Raw genomic sequence first — 17,545 nt, 5'->3', positions numbered from 1 at the left:
ACATTTTCATGTTCATCAACATCGGTATAAATATAAAAAGGCCGGACATCCATTAAAAGGCGCTATTTACTTTAATTTGTCTTGTTTATATATTGAAACAATTAATGCGTATGTTAAGAAGCTATTCCTAGCGCTACCATATTTCTGAACTTTTTAAATCATGTCCACAGATCATTCAGTGATATATATGTAGACGACACAACTATCGTGGTACCTCAAATATCAATGATTACTAAGGCCTTTTGGACTTCCTCTCTTCCAATTTTAGCATGTTGTACTATGTGCGTGCAGTCAGCATCAACCTTATTCAAGGTTTAACCGGCTTCCTCCGAAGGAGGAAGTTTCATGGGAATATGAAATTCACAAGCGGTCCCCAGTCGCATGTACATCCCCGTTAGGGGAGATGGCGATGTTAGGTGTTTTCAACTTTTTGCAGGGAGGTGTCGACGTCCTCATACATACAACACCTGGGATTCCCAAATTGGTCACTCATTTTAGTAATGACCTGGCTCAACGTTGCTTAACTTCGGTGATCTGACGGGAACCGGTGTGTCAACGTGATTATGCCGTACATGTTGTACACTATGGAAAAGCGAGAATCGTCATTTAATGTCTTTAAAAAAAAGCCTATTTTAATAAACCCTTTTTCTCGGAGCTGAAATAGATGTTTTGCTCCTTAAGCGAACCGCCATTCTTTGAAAAGCTCCTAAGTCTGTGTCTTACACCAGATGTGACAGGGAAGAATTTCACAAATCTCTTACTAATGTGGCTGAAAACAGTTGGATAATTGTTGCTGCTTCATAATTATTTTCATATCAAATGCTCATCTGAGCTTCAATCTATGGTCCCCTTTCGCCAAACCTTCACGAAAAACATGGGTCTAGCCAAAACCACTATCAATAATTTCCCACACTCTCTATAGGTGCCTAAACCGTAATGTAGATTTCATGAACAAAGCTTCTTTCTTAGAACCGCACCGCTCTTGAACTCTCTTCCGATTGCCTGCTTTCCAAATGACTATAATCTGATTGTCTTCAAGTCCAACGTAAACAAGTTCTTGATGAACCGTCTCCATAAATAATCCAATTTACAAAATTCCCACTACTTATGTTTACTACGCTATAATCACATTGAATAATGCATGCTTATGAAATCTTATCCTCGAGTAGCTTCCGAGCCTTGATAAGTGACGATTCCCGTGTAAAAAAAATAGAAATGACCTCATTCCTGACGCAGATTTCTACCTGTATAAGAGCCAAATTTGCACTAAGTACTGCTATTGTACCTGGGCAAGTTTCGGTTTAGGTATTCATGCTTACCTTTACAAGGTACAAATAACACTTCGCAATCGAGTAGATATAATCTCATTTCGCTAACTTATTTCACACAGAAGATATGTTGATAGACTTCTTATATTCTATGGATATATTCATAATAGAGGCTAGAGCGTTCCGATCTATTGTCCTCCAGTAAAACTTAAACAGAAAAAAAAACATAATTAGTGACAAATAGAGTTGGAATTCTAATTTTCTATCTTTCCAAACAAAGAGAAAGCAGAACAAATGACTATGCAATATTCGTAAAGGTCCAGTACCTTTCTAGCACGAAAAATCCTTTAAAATTACCACTATTCTATGTTTTCAAAGGTGAGGAAAACGAAAATAATATTTTTTAAATAACAGAAAACGAGTAGTTTTCAAGATATTAAGAACTTATTGGTTAAACAGTGTAGATAATATTTTATATTAATTTAATGTAAAATGAAGACCCACTTTATAGCCACATTTTCTTAGTGGGGGCGTATGTAATTCTTTTTTAGAGGTGACGTTTATTTGGTAATTGTAGCCTGGTAGACCAATATCAAACCTACCTTAAAAAAGACTTGTTTTCTATACGTCTTCGTATGTGCCGTAAGCGAATATGACATTTAAATTCTCCGCATATAAGTATTTTGGGGGATATAAGGAAACATAATTCTTCATTTTATAAGTGGTAGCCATTATTTTACGCACACGTCCGCATATTCTTGCATTATACTCGAAAAAGTACTTATTTGTGGAAAATTTAAATGCGATATTCGTTTTCAGCACACCCGAAAACCTGTAGAACGCAAATTTTAACGTAAGTTCTGTGTTAATCTCCAAGCCACAATGAACATCATTCCTCATAAAAAAATAACACCCCCCCAAAAAAGGTGGCCACGAAGAGGGTGCTCATTTTACGTTGAATCATATATGGAAAAGTGATACCCCTACTTCTCAAGACAATAATGTCCGACCTTAACGGCAAATGCCACATAGCCCACTAAACAATTCAGGTCATTAGTTTTCCAACGAGTCTTCAACGTTTAATTCTGATCAACAGTCGGTGATACCTCGAACTTATAAAATTGCCAAAATAAGGTGGTATATAGGTATATATATATATATATATATATATATATATATATATATATATATATATATTAGAGTGAAAAAAGTGCAATAGGCAGTGACTAAGAACGGAAGTATTAAGTAAGTAATATTTACTTTTAAAAACAGTAAAATTATACTTTTAAATCCATCTACGCATATATAGCGTTTCCATGGAGTCGGTTGAATTGTTGTTGAATAAATGGCCACGCCTGTGTACCCGTGCATTCAGTCACGAATCCAATAATTTTATTTCATTTCTTAGTTTTTACTTTTCTTGCATTTTTTCTTTCTTTTTTATGAATCAGCACTAATGAATGTCCGGGTTCACTCGAAGAGACGGTCAGTTGGACGTTGAATGTCACCATATGATCATGAGAATTAGATCATGTGGAATGGACAGAATTGATTATGGAAGAATACGGTTTAACAAATATAGTTTTATATGTAACGAATCCACTGACACGTATACGAATGACGAAGCCATAGCACATTTGCAACGTCCTAGCGGATCGGAGAAACAGGTAGAAAAAGAGGAGGGGGAAACAAGCACGAAGTAAGAGAGATTTTTAAGCACGTGTGACAGGCAGTTTTCTTACCACGTGGCGACACATGAAGAGTTTTTATAAAAAGATGCGGAAAACATTTTTGCTCCGAATTTTTAACAATATTTTCCGACAACTCTATGCAGTGGAACAAATTATAGACATAACAACCGGTTATAGCGCAGACTAAGAAACCGTTAATTGGCTCCAATGAGAAAAACAGGAATGCCAACATATTTGAAAATACGTCTCAGGCGGTATGATATGGAAACGACGGGTTATAAAGACGTTTTATTTTCAACTGAAAGAAAAAAACTCGTATCGAATTCCTGTCCTTTCTTATTTTGCAAGACTTTCATGCACAACGTAGGGCCCGTGATAAGAGTTAACGACTATGTTATATACATAATACTTAAAGACAAACATATTGTAGTTGGTTAGAAGGCGACCTCGTGGGATTTGTCGGGCAAACAAGACACTCTAGCAAAAAAATAAAAATAAATAAAAGACATTGAGGGGTTTGTTATTTTTTATGAGGAATGATGTTTATTGTGGCTTGGTAGATTAACACAGAATCTACATTAAATTTGCGTTCTACAGGTTTTCGGGTGTGCTGAAAACGAATATCGCATTTAAATTTCCCACAAATAAGTACTTTTCGAGTATAATGCAAGAATATGCGGGCGTGTGCGTAAAATAATGGCTACCACTTATAAAATGAAGAATTGTTTCTTTATACCCCCAAAAATACTTATATGCGGAGAATTTTAATGTCATATTCGCTTACAGCACATACGAAAACGTATAGAAAACAAGTCGTTTTTAAGGTAGGTTTGATATTGGTCTACCAGGCTACAATTACCAAATAAACGTCACCTCTAAAAAAGAATTACATACGCCGCCACTAAAAAATGTGGCTATAAAGTGGATATTCATTTTACGTTAAATTAATAAAAAATGTTACCTACACTTTGTTAACCTATAAGTTCTTGATATCTTGAAAACTACTCGTTTCCTGTTATTTAAAATATATTATTTTCGTTTTCCTCACCGTTGAAAATCTAGAATAGTGGTAATTTTAAAGGATTTTTCGTGTTAGAAAGGTACTGGACCTTTACGAATATTGCATAGTCATTTGTTTTCCTAGTTTTTTATATGCATGACAAGATATCTGATATTTCCTCCAAAAAAGCCCTGGCCTTGATGAAGGGGAGATTAAAACTTGCTGCTATCGTTTCAAATGATCTGAAATAACAGCAAGGAGAGACTTGATTCCAAATATTTCTCATATGTTATATCTCTTCTCTTTTGAAAATAGGGGATGCTTATTAATATCTCCAGTATAAAGTAACCATTGTACACTGTGAAATGTACTTTATGTATGAAAACCAAAGACGGGAGATATAACATAAGAGAAATATTTGGAATTAAGTCTCCCCTTGCTGTTATTTCAGATAATTTTAAACCATAGCAGCAAGTTTTAGTATCCCCTTCATCAAAACCAGAAGTTTTGTATATATATATATATATATATATATATATATATATATATATATAAATAAAACAAAAGAATTACAATTAAGTTTGCCAAAATGATCCAAAATTGTAAAACTAAAGTATATCATAAATATTAAAGAATTAATATTTATAAAATAATTTCAACCAGATGTAAAAGTTCGATAAAACCAAATAGGAGATAGAGCTTATAATAAGAACAAGCAAAAGCAATGTCCTTGCAATAACCCTTATCCCTGAGTGGCTTTCGGACCTTGATAAGTGGTGATCACTGTGTAAAAAAAAGAAAAAAAGAGCAATACTTACGATCCCGCATTTTGCTAAATCTTGCCCTCTGATGAAAAAGAAAGGGTTTCTTCGAAACTCCGCGGATTAAGGACTATCCACTTATTTAGTTTTTCTTTTTCAAATTAAATGTGTATTTACCTCTTTTTCAAAGTGTTTTTAACATGTTTTATTAACTACTTGCTCTTATATATATATATATATATATATATATATATATATATATATATATATATATATATATATATATATATATATATATATATATAGTAAATTTAGTAAGTGTCGTGATATCCAACATCCTTCTACAACTTTTTCTCTACGAAGAAAGAGGTTGTTCATGGTTAATCAGTTTAAAGCTCCACACCAAGAGAAACCAACAGGACTTGTCAGGTATTTTTTGGTACAAAGTGCGTTACTTCATATGCAGTGACGAAAATGTCAATAAAATTGTGTTGTGAAAAAAAAAAACTTAGTAAATACATGCTTGTCAATTTGTACTGTGCAAATGTATAGGATGGAGGAGAGTTTATCTCTCCCCAACTTTATCAGACATTGCGTGTACTGAGCGACTCTTGACTGCGAAGATGAGTACGTGATCAAATATGAACGGTCTCGCACCGATTTATATTAAAAAAAAATACAATTTACATCCTTCAGTGCCAGAATTAGCGTCACAGGATAAACTTATATTGTATGACTTAATGTACGCGTTTCATGATTATCTTTTGAAATTATCTAGGGTAGAGTTGCCGAATATCAACACCATGGTTCTAGGTTCAATCCCCGGCTTGGGAAATGCACTAGTCTAGCAGCACTGTCTTTTTACTGCTACCTATGCTCATGATAAGAGTGCGCCAAGTGTTTTTTTTATTTTGCTTGCCATTTTCAGTCAGTATTATTTGCTACTGCCTTGACTTAAGCCAGAACAGATATTACAGTTTTATCCTAGTAGGCTTGTGGTGTTCAGTCATATAATGACGATGTATTATGCTCGTAGCACAAAATTAATTCAATTATTACGTAAGTGTCACGTTATCTGGAAGAATCCATCGCCAAAATATTATCAGTGATCAACAGCTCATAATGCAAAAAAAAATTTTAAAAAACAAAAAAAAAAAGAAACACATAACTCAACCAGATACGAGTCCTTAATATCGCCATAAATGTAAATCTCGCTTTCCTTCATTACATCATTCTTAAATCGATTTTGGATTCTGCGATGTCACAGCAAAAGGATTATATACGGCAGTTAAACGACTTCCCATGGTTTGTCATCTATTTTTCAATTAAAATAAAACAATACATTATACGAACATATGGCAGAGCCTCCACGGTAAATTAGCGTGATATGAAGATATGCTCCAGCACATCATTTTAACGTTCTTTTTTCTATCTTTTTTAAACATTAAATCAAATTATATTGGCAAAGACTTCCTTAACAAGACTTCATCCTCTCTTACTGTCTACGTAATTCTATCATTCTATCATTCTTTTTTTTGCTGAATATGTCTCTCAATATTTCATGAGGATTCCAAGGCAATTTTTTAGTACATTAGATTTATAGTCTCACAAGAATCCGGTGACATTCTGGGACGCTGCTGCCATTAGGATGATGCCTTTTTATATCCGCTTAGGACTTATTTTAACGGAAACGAATATACGTAAGATGCGTCCATAAACATAACCGTTAAAAGATAACAGAGCTTTGTTTTCGAATGGAGTGTGACAAACCGACAAAAAATGCAATTCATAACTTGAGCGTGATAGAGGTACACACTTTTGTAGTTGAACGTAAGCGTAACCATCTGACCGTGAAATAATAATTTAAACTAGAGTGGCCTGTGGAAATTCCACAGCAGCATTATTTATATGAAATACATCGTTGCTGGGCATTCTGTGAAAGTTCAACGTAAATAGAGACCCAGCGATATTATTTTAGTCCTGTTGTTAAAACTGTAAAAATAGGTATCTAATTAATCTAGTTAATGTAGTGTCGGAATATATCTGGTAATTACGATGTATGTTCTATATCCTTATATATTTCTGCGACATATTTCCATTGTATAGGCGCCTGGCGCGAACGGAACTCCACGATATCATTATAACATCTATAGACAAAAAAGATAATATCCTTAAATCTTAGCCAGATGACAAAAAAGGTATATTTTTGTTCCACGTACGGTCCAAAAGCGATAGTTTTTTTTAGACATTGAGCCGTCGGTGATCAGGAGATCCGATATATATATATATATATATATATATATATATATATATATATATATATAAAAGAAGACAGAAGATGATAACATACTACGAGCGTGTCTATACACTAATTCAATGTTCGTTATTATCAACTTCTATACGCGTTTTAAATAAATAGGATATCCGACTGATTAATTTATAATCAGGAAACCCTAACGTACGTTAAAGGTAATACGGTATTAATAAATAGATTCTATTTCAAATTTTTTCATGACAGATCGACAAAAATATAATTCATAGACAAGCGTGATTTAACCCTTATCCCTGAGTGGCTTCCGGGCCTTGATAAGTGGTGATCACTGTGCAAAAAAAAAATCTGCGCCTGGGAAAACAACAAGAATTATGTTTTAAATAGTGTTTTATTTTTTTAAAAGTGTTACATTATTAAGAAATGTAAAACAAAACTTTAATTTTAACATAAGCATATATTTTTCAGATGAAAGAACAACATGCATTCCATTTCCAAATAAAGTTTGTCAGACCGGGAAATTTCGATTTCTAAAAAAAGGACACAAACTAAACTTCAAAACTGTGCTTAACAAACGGAAGAATATTCTAGCTCTAACCTTAACATGAACATTTAGCGTTACAGAAAAGCAAAAATGCAACTTAAAACCTTAACATAACATACTGCAGGAATAAATGAAATATATTTTAAAGTTAAGCTTGAGAGACTAATAAAACATAATTTTTAAAGAGTTATTGACACCTTAAACGTTATGGATTGGCAAAATTTGGATTTAAACTCAAACGTAACATAATAACACTACTTCAAACTTGTGCTCAATAAACATAGGAAAAACTATTTTAAAATAACACTTAAATATGCTATTTAAAATTTGATCGTGACATATCGATGAAAATAATATTTTAAACATAATAATGACTAACTAGTCAACGCCCATATAATGTTATCCTAATTGTTAGAATAATGTAAATTAAAATACGTGCATGAAGTTTTAGCGATTAAAACTGAATATGCAATTTGAAGGTTAGTAAGAACGATGTGATAGTCCGACAGATAGAGCATATTATTGACGTGCATGAACGCATTAATAAAATACAAAGAACCGGATGTTTCGATAATAGTTAATTTTCCGTGTCTTTGACAGTTTTATTATGACAGGACACAGCACTGAATTGCAGGCATTCTTGATTCTAAGCCTCAGCCGCACGAAACTTCTTGTCGTAAAAACGGTGCATGTTAACTCAACTACATCTCAAGTCAAATAACTCGAGCGAACACAATTGCTTTTCTTATATATAAAGCATTAACTGCAAGAACTCGTTTCCTACTACAACTTCGAAGAAATTCGTGTCCCTAACATAGAAGCTAAGAGTTTCCGTGAACATTGTTTCTTTGGAAAGACTTTCCACCTATAAAACACGTTTTCACAGGAATTGCTTTGGTGTGGAAAATTACATAGTGATTTCCATCCAATATAATTTAGTTTCAGACTTTGCTGAATAAAAACTATTATGGAATGGGTTCTTAAGATTTGTTTGATCTAGTTAATGCTTGCTTTATTTTAGCTCGTCTGAATCGTTTGTCTAGTGGCTTCTATTAATTTATGTTTTGATACACTATGTTAATGCAAATTCTCATTCCAGTAGCTTCTTTCCAAGAACTGCAGGCTTGTAGAACTTTCTTTCTGAGGGTTGTTTCTTTTTATAATCCTCTCCTTTTCTGCTTCTTTTCTTCATGCTCGTGTTAGCCGCTTCTCTCAATTCGTTTTTTTTATATCCCCATTCTAATGAAACTCAATATTTCAGTAGCTTCTTCCCAAAATAGAGCAACGTTATGGAACATTCCTCCCGCTCTCTTTTTCTTCTACATAGAGTTTTGGGCGTTTCAAGACTAAAAAGTTAATAAGCATCTCTTACCTTTGTAATAATCAGTTTACGTTCTTGTTAGCTTTTCATATCCAATGTTTTCACGTTCCGTTCGGAAAGATTCTCATAATGAAATACTCGTCAGGCACGTTCGAGTATTCAATGTTCATCTATTTCATGTAATAATTTTTTTTATTTCCTGTCTCATAAATTCTTCATAATTCGACCGACAATCTATCTAACTCATCTCTTAATCACACGTGGTTCTCCGCTTTAATAAAGGATAACATGTTATAAATAAGCAGGCAGCACTTACGGAGAGGAAACTTTGATTATGTGAACAATACCAGATTTATTAGCGATGTTGAGTGTTATTCGTATAGTTATGTTTCTGTGCAGATTCGAAATATAAGTTATCACATCAGAGGATTGTGTCAACGTAATTATGCAATATATATATATATATATATATATATATATATATATATATATATATATATATATATATATACTAGCGGTACCCTGCCACGCGTTGCAGTGGCTCAATTTGGTGTAATGGAAAAATTTAATAAAAGAGAAAATGCACGTTTCTTATATTAGTACAGCAATCCACTGCAAAAAGTGAAAAAGAAGGCGAAACTGAAAAAAATGGTACTCTTGCAGAATTTGATCTGGATCCTCGAGAGTTTCTGTCAATCATTCATGTTTTGGACTTGACCAACAATCAGTGGATGAAGCCGAACGTAGCAAAAATGTTGAAACGCTAAATGCTTTTTTTGTTGTTGTTGTTTTAAAAAATGTGAGTTAGTAATTAATATTTGGTTGATGGTGGGGGAGGGGGGGTTAATATACACAGATTCGAAAAAGTCGTCAAAAACCAAATAAATGAAAGCAAAGGTAAGGTAATTTACGTTTCTACCTAATTGGATAATTGTTTAGTGTTTTTATGTAATGTAAAATGTTTACTTGGCTCAAAAAACAGAAATGGTCGCGAATTCTGTTGAATACGTAAAGTTTGGGAAAGTAAGTTGAAAACTAAAAACTATACAAAACAGTGTCTGAAACTAACCGAACATGTTACCATGACATAGGCTGGCATAATCGGTAGGTTTCTGACAGTATTTTGTATAGTTTTTTTTAGTTTTAACTCACTTTCTCTAACTTAAAGTAATCAACAGTGTCCACCACCATTTGTAGCTTTCAAATACACCAATAAATACTGTTTTTCGAGCCGACTAAACGTTACATTAAATGAAAAGGGTTTATATTACTAAACACAGATACAAAGAAGATGTTAAAAAATAAATATATAACAAATAAATGTTATCAAAGGTAAGAAAAGTAAGTGTTCTACCTAACTGGATAAGATTTTAGTGTTGTTATGTAATGTATAATCGGTTCAATAACATTCAATGTTTATCGGTATATCTGAAAAATACAAATGGCGGCAGACTGTATCGAATACGTTAAGTTTGGGGAAATTTTGGGAAAATGAGTTTAAACTAAAAAACTATACAAACTACTGTTAGGAACTCACTCAATATATGTTACCATGATGTAGGCTGGCATATAATTGGTGGTTTTAAACTTTTGCTCGATACAGGTGACGACTTTAAAAAATCCCTTTTAGTGATTACCTGGTTTGAGGATATTTGTACAACTAAACGGCAAATCTTCTCCAAAAAATCCGGTATTATTTTACTTTAAGGCCCGTTTCACGTTCATGTATAACGAAATATTTTATTGTAGATTTCGGTATGCTAAAAACGAATCTGCAAACCGTTTACGTAGCAAAAAAAAGTTTTCATGACATTCATGAAATTACTTTTTCGAAAAGTGGGTGATCACTTTTCAATGTAAATTTAACTTAGAATGAGCACCCACTTTCTGGCCACCTGAGAGAGGGGCATTTTTCTGTTTCTTGGCTAAAAAGTTTTTTGTTTGATTTCTTTTGCATGGTAATAACCCCTGAACTCTGGGACTATTTTCCATTTCACAGCCGTAGCCTTTGTTTACGCTATGCGTAAGCATAAACGAAAGATGTTTAGCCAATAAACATGGGAAAAAATCCCCCCTCTCTCAGGTGGCTAGAAAGTGGGTGCTCATTTTAAGTTAAATTTACATGGAAAAGTGATCGCCACTTTTTCGAAAAAGTAATTTCTTCATATCATAAAAACTATTTTTTTTGCAACGGAAACGGTTTGCAGATTCGTTTTTAGCACACCAAAATCTACAAAATTTTTTTTTGTTATTTACGAACGTGAGACGCACAGCCCTTAATGGAAAATTATATCAAAAATCCGGGGGGAAAATGGTTTTCAATAAAAACAGCAAATGAATTCGATAGAAGAAAAATGGATGCTATTTTTTTTTCTTTCTGTGTGTTTCTTGGCTAAAAAGTCTTTTTGTTTGATTTCTTTTGCATGGTATTAACCCCTGAACTCTGGGACTATTTTCCATTTCACAGACGTAGCCTTTGTTTATGCTATGCGTGAGCATAAACGAAAACTGTTAAATATGCATTCGCGTACCAAACTGCCTTGTCAAAAAAACCTTTAAGCCAATAAACACGAAAATAAATGACCCTTCCTCAGGTGGCCAGAAAGTGGGTGCTCATTTTAAGTTAAATTTAGATGGAAAAGTGATCACCCACTTTTCGAAAAAAAAATTTCTTCAGATCATGAAAACTATTTTGGTACTCCTTTGGCGTTGAGTTCCATGGCGACCCGCAGAATTATTTAATGGTCGTTCCCTTAGTACCCCCTAGTCAAGGCTAACGCATGCGCACGTAACATTTTTTATTTATTTACTTACAAGGTGGAGTTTCTATACTGATAGGTTTTTTGAAATTTTTTCACTGGATTATTATTGATTGAACACTAACAAGATTATGAAAAAAAATTGAAAAAAAAAATCATTTCAACATTTGAAAGGGGTACTCACTTTTTAGTTACCACGTTCTGGTAAATCGGTCACTTTTTATTTAATTTTTTTGCAGAACTGTTCTAGTTGTTGAATATTTTGTTTATTCCTATTGTGAACAGTGATCTTCAATATTTCCCACAATTTTTCATTTGGATTGAGGTCTGGAGACTGACTAGGCCAAATAAGAACGTCAATCCCGTTATTTGTAAGCTATTCTTTGGTTAGTTTGGCAGTATGCTTGGGATCATTGTCCTGCTGAAACACAAAATTGCTATTATTATGTTCCAAAAAATCACCAGATTTCTAGAGGTTTTTCTCCAAAATCTCCCTGTACATACGTCCATTCATTCTATCATTGGGGTTTTTTGGTTCACCAGTACCTGTGGATGAAAAACACCCCCATACTATAATCGAACAACCGCCAAACTTTACCGTAGGAATGGTATTCTTTTTGTTATAGGCGGTGCCATTTTTACGCCATACATGTGTTGTTACTGTGTTTCTTCCAAATATTTCGATTTTCGTTTCGTCTGACCAGATTAGCTTATTCCAAAATTCTTGGAGTTATTCCCCATATGTTTTAACATAATTCAAACGTGATCTGACATGTTTAAGCTTCAATAATGGAACTTTCCTTGGGGATTTTGATACAAAACCTGCACGATTTAGAACTCTACTGATTGTATCCTTGCTCACATTAGTCCCAGCTTCTCTGAGGTCGGTTTGAATTTCACTACGAGTAAGAAAAGTTTTTTTTTTGTACCTTTCTGCTTACCCACCTTGATTTTTTTTTCGTTTAATTTCCTTGACCGGCCACATCTTTGAAGGTTTGCAACAGCTTCACCAGTGTGTTTAAACTTTCAAATAACGTTTCCAACTGTACTAAGTGGTAGATTAAGTTCCCTAGATATTATTCGATACTCTTTTCCTTCTTTCTACTCATCAATAATTTTTTGACGAATGTCTATTGACAACTCTTTAGTTTTAGGCATTTTTAAAAATAAATTAACTGGTTGACTTTGAAGGAGTGAGCCCAAACTCGAAGTATTTTATAACATTATTTTAATATAAAGCTCTCTGATTGGTCAGTGATAACTCGTTTGCATTATTGCAATACGCCAAGCAAAAGTCATTCATACTCATTTCAGAAAAAAAAATTTTTTAAAGTGTATCCAATACTTTTGCGTTTGTTAATTCGTATTTTTCGTTATATATAAACTTTCTAAACTTTGATTGCGTAATTACTACTTCAAATATAATTTAGAATATCAATAGAAATATACTGACCAAATTTGAGGCAAAATCTTTAACCCTAATTAAAGTTATGAAGAAAAATATAATGTATCCAATACTTTTGCGTGGCACTATATATACATATATATACACTTGTGCCCGATATTATTCATACCCCCCTTGAAAATTGAGTTTATTAGGTGTAACTTTTGTAAGAATTTATTGTTTACGTCCATATTGATACATATTCTTAATAAACCTCTTCTGATCATTTTCGTCATTTTAAAATCTCGGGATACTTGTAATAAAAGAAATATACAGCTATTTATAAAATCTGCAATGTTCAAAAATAATCATACCCCCTTATTTTTTCAGTATTAATCGAGTTTCTGACTGTTTGTTTTCTGTTTGATTCTTATTTTGAATGCTTTTATACAACCTTTGATTAATTTCATTTCGTTTTTTGCATTTTTCAGAAATTAAAATGATATCAACTGAAAACCAATAAAAGAATAAAAATTATTAGAATGGGGAAGAAAAAAGAGCTTAGTAATGATCTTAGGACTAAAATTGTGAATTCACATAAGGATGGTTTAGGTTACAAGTCAATTTCCAAGAAATTTGAGGTCCCTACAGCAACAGTACAGAGCATCATCAAAAAATTCCAGAGCCACCACACAACAAACAACTTGATTGGTAGAGGAAGGAAAAGGAAACTGTCTGCTAGAGCCACCAGGAATATTGTAAGAAGTGTTAATGCAAATCCAACCACCACTAATAAGGACATTTTAGAAAATCTGGAGTCTTCTGGCATAAAAATATCAAGGCAAACATTGCAAAGGACTCTGCATGAAAATGGTCTGAAAGGAAGGAGACCAAGAAGGACTCCATTGCACACCGGAAAACACCTTGCAGCACGTCTAAAGTTTGCTAGGACCCATGTGAATTCTCCAGAGTCCGTTTTCTCAAGTATTTTGTGGACTGACGAAACAAAAATTGAATTGTTTGGCCATATGGATGCTTCTTACGTTTGAAGGAAGAAAGGAGAAGCTTACAACCCAAAGAACACCATACCCACGGTGAAACATGGTGGTGGTAGCCTAATGTTTTGGGGCTCCTTTTCGGCTAGTGGTCCAGGTAGTTTGGTCAAGATAGATGGAACCATGAAGAAGGAGCAATGTTTGGAGATACTCCAGAAAAAAATTAGACAGGATGCGGAGAAGCTCCATTTAGGACCAAACTGGGTCCTTCAACAGGATAATGATCCAAAACATACTGCCAAAATAGTCAAGAAATGGTTTGAGGATAATCAAATTAATGTTTTGGAATGGCCTAGCCAGAGTCCCGACCTGAACCCTATCGAAAACCTCTGGCACATATTGAAAACTGAGGTTAAAAAGCGGAAACCTAGAAATTTGAGGGATTTGGAGAACTACTGAATTGAAGAATGGTCAAAAATCAGTGTTGATGCTTGTAAAAACCTTGTTGATAAATATCCCAAACGGTTACAGGCAGTTATTAAGAATAAAGGGCATGCTATTGACTATTAGTAAGAGAGGTATGAATAATTTTGAACTAGTGCCATTATTGTTTTTCTTTGTATAATGTTTCAAACTTGCATAATTTATTAATTTGTTGAGTTTAAATTAAATGCTTATGCTTGATTTATTGTTTGAAATCCCTTTAATATTGTCTACCTTCTGGTTTGAGCAATATTCTTATAGAAATCTCAAAGATCCGAGGGGTATGAATAATATCGGGCACAAGTGTATATATATATATATATTTGCACACTCACACACCCACATATATATATATCTATATATATATATGTGTGTGTGTGTGTGTGTGTGTGCGCGTGTGTGTGTGTGTGAGGATGTAGGCACGTGTGAGTTTAGTCAGTCTGTTACATTGGAGTGTTTGATAGCATTCTTGTCGGTTTTTGCAATCATTTCTTAATGTTATTCGATATTTCTGTATGTCCGGTTTCCTTCGTGATTCCTACTCAGTAAAATGACTGGGGATCGGTTTTTTCCCTCGATACACAATTTATAAATTGTGTGCCAAGGCTAAAAAGTGCTTCGCCTTCTGCTTTGTTTTTTTTCTAATGCTTTTTCAACAATAAGCAAAATTATTCATTAGTTTTGTTCTCCACCACGCATCGCAAAGTCTAAATTTCGCAGTGAGCATATCATATTAGAAACAAGACAGGAATGCATAAATAGTATTAACACGCTAATTAAAATGTAATTTCTCGTCAAATCACCGATGTAAAACCTTGTCGGTACGAAATGATTGACTATTTAGGGAAAGTAGGTGTTGTATATGCATTACATTTACATATGCGCGTATTATAAAACTTCAGAACTTGTAGTAATTCTACTAAAGCACTTACCTTCAAAAGCTAGAAAGTCTGTGCTGTTTTCGTCTAATATAATGTAGTGTCAATCTCTTTTTATAAACACTATTATGGTAGGTGTTCCTAAGAATTTTCTGGATCTATTCACTATTTCCTTAATTTCAGCTTGTCTGAATCAGTTCTCAAGTTTTCAAGTTTGTTTGACTCGTTGGTCTTGACGTCATTATCAATTTATTGTACATTTGTACGCATCTATAAATGTTATATAAAATTAAGGATAGACCGTGGAATATTATATTTGAAATTTGAATTTGGCAGACTGACAACCAATGTATTTTAAACGTATGATGTGAGATTTTATATCGAATATAAGTACGCTGAGAAATTCTAAATAAATAGACAACGTGAGAATTAAATACATATTTTGTTCTGCAAAAAAATAAACATTGTTATGAATAAAATAATACCAAAGAAAAAGTGTTAAAAATACAAATGCCACATGAAATAGCGACTGAATGTAGGTGTGTCTGTATTTTTCGTGAGTAGACAGAATTTTTTAATAATTGTTGTTCTCTGTTTTAATTAGCGAAGAAGTAGTTTGACTTTCTGATTTTAGTTTCGGCAAGCCAAAATTAGGTTTCACACGACTTGATATAAATAGAAGATAAAAAAAATCTAGTCATTTCGATGCAAAATTGAAAATAATAAGAGATATTTTTAAAATAAACACCGAGAAAACTTACGTTTCTACACATTCATACGCGCATATATACATTAGAGTGCGCAGACCTTTACTGACATTTTCTTCTGTTTTTTTTTTGTAGCTTTATTGACTGTGATCTGAAGAGATGCAAAATACTAAACAGAAAAACTAAACCCCTTTACGTTAGTCGACACACAACACGGTGAACCAGTCATGATCTACCGTATCCCTAAAATTAAATCAACGAAATGTTGCATCATTCTGCCTGATCTACAAGTATTTTAATAGCTGATACTCCGACGAACTACAAGCCCTTTTTACTCCCGCGACGTAAATACCCCCTACAAACCCGACAAGCAGAAAACCCCACCCCTACACATTAGAGATCCCTAGATGTAAGAAGGCCTTTTACTCTATAAGTTTCTTCCCAAGAACTGCTAAACTTTGGACGTCCTTCCAGGTTCCTGCTTTCCGAACTGTACTGACATGCAGAAGTTCAAGTGTAATATGAACAGACATCTTGTTGCTCAACTTCTTACATATATACCCTGCAACCTATGGTCACGGTAGTAGCCCCCTAAATAAAAGTGGCACTGTGCCTTGTTTGGGGGTGAACATAGAATTAAAAATACACATTCTCCAAGTTTTTCTTATACAGGCCCAGCTCATGTCAGATTTTGGCTGATATATGTGCATATTTAAGAAACACAACTCCATTGGGAGCGGACATAACAAAGTTAGCATTAAATAGCGGTGGTATCTTAAAGACGTTGCTTTCATGTTATTTATTAGTTTAGATTCTGCTTGTATGAAAAACCAATGAATATATAGTACAGGCGCCGTCTAAGCATTCCCCAAACCCCTAAAAAGCAATGAGTGTCAGATTATGTGTTGATAAATGATTGTTTCATTGTTTTTTTTTTTTTACAGCATTTCAATACATTTAAATTTATTTGATTTCTAAAAGTAATTAATGCTTCGGGATCTTATGACAACGGTTTGCATTATAAATGATAATATGGCAATCTATTAACTCCTACGATGTTTATGTAAGCGTATAATCCCTTACCTAACTTTACTTAAAAATGTTATGAGTAAATATAAATTATGGTTATCTACGGGCTCTGATGTTTCATTCTTACGCAATAATCAGTGTATGGAGTGATAATTGCTACCGATCCAAGGATTCGGACTTAATCACGAACTCTGAGTCTGTTGTTCGGGATGCTAACGAGAATAGCACGAGAATAGAAAGTAAACTACATTATATATATATATATATATATATATATATATATATATATGTTTGTGTGTGTGAATATATATATATATATATATATATATATATATATATATATATATATATATATGTATATATAGAATATCGAAGAAACCAGACAAATAATTAAAGTTATTCAGATAGGGTACAACTACATACACATCTGCTCTACAAAAAGACTATAATTTTGTG

The 17,545-nt window shown here is 33.4% G+C and overlaps 1 pseudogene; it reads right to left on the bottom strand.

Annotated features, from left to right (window-relative positions):
* Window positions 1–455: 455 nt before the first annotated feature.
* On the bottom strand, window positions 456–574 carry LOC145301522 (5S ribosomal RNA; annotated as a pseudogene).
* Window positions 575–17,545: the final 16,971 nt, after the last annotated feature.

This window comes from Euprymna scolopes, chromosome 18 (genome assembly GCF_053919585.1).
Source record: "Euprymna scolopes isolate OS-2025 chromosome 18, ASM5391958v1, whole genome shotgun sequence".
In the NCBI taxonomy this organism is placed as follows: Eukaryota; Metazoa; Mollusca; class Cephalopoda; order Sepiida; family Sepiolidae; genus Euprymna; species Euprymna scolopes.
This window is presented reverse-complemented; position numbering and strand designations above follow the sequence as displayed.